This window comes from Zonotrichia albicollis, chromosome 29 (assembly GCF_047830755.1).
Source record: "Zonotrichia albicollis isolate bZonAlb1 chromosome 29, bZonAlb1.hap1, whole genome shotgun sequence".
Classification (NCBI taxonomy): domain Eukaryota; kingdom Metazoa; phylum Chordata; class Aves; order Passeriformes; family Passerellidae; genus Zonotrichia; species Zonotrichia albicollis.
The window spans coordinates 3,237,721-3,242,913 of NC_133847.1; positions in this window are offsets into that span (position 1 = coordinate 3,237,721).

Consider the following 5,193-nt stretch of genomic DNA (forward strand, 5'->3'; position numbering starts at 1 on the left):
CGCAGGAAGAGGCGCCAACGGCAACAAAGGCGCGCGCGCCGCACGGCCCCGCGACAGCGCCCCCTTCCGGCAGCGCCCCGCACACACACACATACACACACCGAGCCCTCAAAGAGACGGGTTCGAGTCCCGGCTCCGCACGGAGCCGTCCCTCGCGGCTCACCGGGGCTCTGCCCACCGGCTCACCGCGTTCTGCGGGCACGTTTGTGTCCCTGGGCACTGCTGCCAGCTGCAGTGGCACATTCCGATCCTCAGGTGCTGTGTGCCAGGCTTCAGCAGCGTGCTCCAGTCTCCGGAGCTACATTCATATCCTCAGGCAATGTGTTCCGGTTTCCCAGCGCCGTGTTCCCATCATCAGGAACCAGGATTCCTTCTCCAGAGCCCCTTTTCTACCTCCAGAGTCATGGTCTTATCTCCAGATCCCCATTTCCAACCCCAGGCAATGTGTTCCAGTCTCCAGTGCTGTGTTCCCATCCTCAAGCACCACAGTTGCTCCTCCAGAGCCTCATTGCCATGCCCAGGTACCATGTTCTCATCTCCAGAGCCATAGTCTCATCCTCAAGCACAGTGTTCCTATCCCCAGGCATTGTGTTCCAGTCTCCACACCAACATTCCCATTCCCAGATACCATGGTTCCACCTCCAGAGCCACGTTCCCATCTTGAAGAACCAGGATTCCTTCTGCAGAGCCACGTTCCCATTCCCAGATTCCATGTTCCCATCTCAAGATACCATGGTTCCATTTCCAGAGCCATGGTTCCATCTCCAGAGCCATGGTTCCATCTCCAGAGCCATGTTCCCATCCTCAAGCACCATGTTCCCATCGCCAGGCTTTGTGTTTGAATGTCCAGAGGCACATTCCCATTCCCAGAAACCATGGTTCCATCTCCAGAGCCATGTTCCCATCCTCAAGAACCAGGATTGCTTCTCCAGAGTCACATTCCCATTCCCAGATACCATGGTCCCATCTCCAGAGCCATGTTCCCATCTCCAGATACCATGATTCCTTCTCCAGAGCCACGATTCCTTCTCCAAAGCCACATTCCCCTCTTCAATAACCAGGATTCCTCCTCCAGAGCCACATTCCCATTCCAAGATACCATGGTTCCATCCCCAGGCATTGTGTTTCAGTCTCCAGAGCCACATTCCCATTCCCAAATACCATGGTTCCATCTCCAGATACTATGATCTCATCTCCAGAGCCATGGTTCCTTCTCCAGAGCCACATTCCCATTCCCAGGACCCACAGTTCCATCTCCAGAGCCATGGTTCCACCTCCAGAGCCACATTCCCATTCCCAGAAACCACAGTTCCATCTCCAGAGCCATGGTTCCATCTCTAGAGCCATGTTCCCATCCTCAGGAACCAGGGTTCCTTCTGCAGATTCATGTTCCCATTCCCAGATACCATGGTCCCATCTCCAGAGCCATGGTTCCATCTCCAGAGCCATGTTCCCCTCCTCAAGAAGCAGGATTCCTTCTCCAGAGTCCTGTTCCCATTCCCAGATACCATGGTCCCATCTCCAGACACCATTTTTCCATCTCCAGAGCCACATTCCCATTCCCAAATACCATGGTGGCATCTCCAGATACCATGGTCTCATCTCCAGAGCTATGGTCCCATCTCTAGAGCCACTTTCCTGTGCCCAGGTACCATTTTTCCATCTCCAGAGCTGTGTTCTCTTCCTCAAGCACCATGTTCCCAATCCCGGGTGTTGTATTCCAGTCTCCAGAGCCACATTCCCACCTCCAGGCAGTGTTTCCCAGTCCCCAGGGGCTGCCCCCATCCCCAGGCACCACAATCCCTTCTCCATCCCCTGCTCCCACCCCCAGGTGCCTCTGGCAACTTCCTGAGGGTGACTCAGGTGGGAGTCAGTTCTTCTCCTGAGTCCAAAGCACAGGACAAGAGGAAAGGCCTCAAGCTGCTCCAGGGGAGGTTTGGAGTGGAGATCAGGAGAAATCCCTTCACAGGAAGGGGGGCCAGGTCCTGGCACAGCTGCCCAGGCCAGGGCTGGGGTCGCCATCCCTGGAGTGGTCAAACCACACATGGATGTGGCACTTGGGGACATGGGTTAGTGGTGGCCTTGGCAGTGTGGGGTCATGGTTGGACTCGATGATCCCAGAGGGCTTTTCGAGCCTCAGCAATTCTCTGATTCCATTTCCTGTTCCCAATGCCACATTCCCATCCCCAGTGCCACCTTCCCATCCCCAGTGCCACTTTTCTGTCCCCAGTGCCACGTTCCCATCACCTGTGCCATTCTCCTGTCCCCACTGCCACATTTCCATTCCTAGGGCCACATTCCTGCCCTCAGTGCCACTTTCCCATCCCCGGTGTCACTTTTCTGTCCCCAGTGCCACTTTCCCAACTCCAGTACCACATTTCCATCCCCAGGGCCATGTTTCTGTCCTCAGTGCCACTTTGGTGTCTCCAGTGCCACATTCCCACCCTCAGGGCCATTTTCCCATCCCCAGTTCACTTTTCTGTCCCCAGTGCCATGTCCCTGTCCCCAGTGCCACGTTCCCATTCCTAGGGCCACATTCTTGTCCCCATTGCCACTTTGCTGTCTCCAGTGCCATGTTCCCAGTGTGGGGTCATGGTTGGACTGGATGATCCCAGAGGGCTTTTCCAGCCTCAGCAACTCTCTGATTCCATTTCCTGTCCCCAGTACCACATTCCTGTCCCCAGTGCCATGTTCTTGTCCCCAGGGCCACTTTCCCATCCCCACGGCCATGTTCCTGACCCCAGTGCCACTTTTTGGTCCCCAGTGCCATGTTCCCGTCCCCAGTGCCACATCCCCATCCCCAGGGCCATGTTTCTATCCTCAATGCCACTTTCCTGTCCCCAGTGCCACTCTCCCATCCCAATGCCACGTTCCTGTCCCGTTCCTGTCCCCCTGTTGCTGTCGCTGTCCCAGCCCCTCCCTGCCCCCGGGCAGTGCTGATAAGGGCAGGGTGTGTGTCAGGCTCTGGCTGCAGGAAGGACGAGATAACAGCGGGACCTCCCTCCCTGTTTGTCCCTTCCCTGGTGTGACAGGGCCACTCAGAGCCCTGCTGGCCCTCCTGGAACGCTGCTGGCCTCACAGGGACACAGGGACAGCAGGGCTGTCACTGCCATGGCCCAGGAGGTGACCTCGGGCCCTGCTGTCCCACCAGGAGGTGACAGAGCTGATGGGACCCCCCTGCAGGGCTGGGGAAGGTGACACAGAGCCACCAATGCCAGGAACCCCACATTCCTGCAGGATTTGGGCACTGCACCCCAAGTCCCTGAAAAAGGAGTCAGGGAAATCTCTCTGATCCATGAGCAAGGCTCCAAGTAAACAGGAACACGAGGGCTCCCAGGCCAGGCCCCATGGTCCCTCATTGTCCCCTCTGGCACAGGGCCACCAGGCTGCCTTGCATGGCAGGAAATGGCTTTGTGGGCCACCAGCCTGCTGTCACTGGGAGGAGCAGAACGTTCAGCTCAGCTCCAAAGAGACCAAACCCAGGCTTTGTCAGAGCTGATAAGGGCTATCTGCTCTGAAAGGGGAGAAAAATCGCCTTTAACGCGTTTTTGGCACCTCTGGGGCTGCTCTGGCTGACCACAGCTCCGGTTCTCCAGCCAGAAAGAGGCACCACAGCAGCTCCCCATCCTTGGGGGGACCTAAGAGACCCCAAACCAACCCAGATCTGGGGCTGTGGGGAGCTGGGCAGAGGGGATGGATGGACGGATGGATGGATGGATGGATGGATGGATGGATGGATGGATGGATGGATGGACGGACAAGGGGATGAATTTTGGGGATGGATGGAGGATGGGGTGAGTTTTGGGGTGGATGGAGAATGGGATGCATTTTGGGGATGGATGGATGGATGGATGGATGGATGGTGAGATGAGTTTTGGGGGATGGATGGATGGAGGATGGGATGAGTTTTGGGGGCACTGAAGGAGCAGGAGAGCAGCCCAAGGCTGAGGTAAGGACAAACTCTTAGCATCCTGCCCAGCTCAATCACCCTCCGTGGGAATGAAGGGATTTGAAAGGGAATGGGGGTGGAACCATGGAATTAACCATGGAATTTTTTAGGTTGGAAAGGAGCTTTAAGACCATCGAGTCTAACCATGAGGCCAAGGCCAGGGCTTGGAGCAGCCTGGGACAGTGGAAGGTGACCTTGCCGTGGCAGAGGTGGCACTTTAAGATCTCTCTCATCCCAAACCATTCCTTGATGTGACGATTCTACAACCTTGATTGATTCTACAACCATCCATCCCGGCCACAATGGGTGGCTCGGGGTGATCCCAGGCCCCTTTTGAGCTCCATCCTGGGGCAAAGGCAGGTCCAGCACCCGAGGGCTCCCCGGTCCCGCCCCGAGCCCCGCAGCAGCGCTGCCGGGACATGCTCGGAGCCATCCCCGCTCGCTGATCTGCATTTGTTTGAAGGCTCTTTCACGTCCCCTTTGAGGCTCGTTTCCTGTCCTTTGTAGCGAACAATGGCCTGTCCCCCCTCCCCGGCCACAATGGGTGGCTTTATCTGCCCTCCCCTGGGCCCGAGCTGAGTTTTTCTGTTTGCCTTCCAATAAAACCCCGGCTCTGCTTCCCCCGTGTTGGGTAAGATGAAACAGGAAAGCCTTATCAATATGATTGCCTGGCAAAAGATTTTGAGAATACAGAAACTATAAGTGAGATTGAAAAGAAAGCAAGCTTTGAGATCCCTCAGTTACTGAACAACTGAAAAATAATGGTGTGGCTGGCTGAAGGCAATCCCCTTTGGATGGAACAACACCCTCTGCTTGCAGACAGGCCCAAGGATCAGAGCAGACCCTGCCAGCTTGGCAGAAGGGGTCCAAAGAGGAGTTTTTAGGGTTTAAAATGTAGCACAGTATGGTAATGTAGTGATTCTTATAGTCTGTATGAAAATGCTATAGGATTTGTATATTGTACTAGACTAACCCCTTTGGTTAGTGAGAATCAAAATATTCAACACAGAAGATTTATTGTATTGTAACGGGAGCCTCACTGTCTTACTTTTCTATGCTCTTACCCCTTTTACTCTCTTATGTTGTTACTCTCTTTCCCTCTCATCCTCTCTCCCCCTCTCTTCTCTCAGGCCTGCTCTGAGCTGTGCCTGGCAGCTCCCAGCAGGGCCCTGCACCCAGGCCCTTTGCAATAAACCCCAAGTTCCATGACCAGAAGATTTATTGAATTGTAACAGGAACCTCAT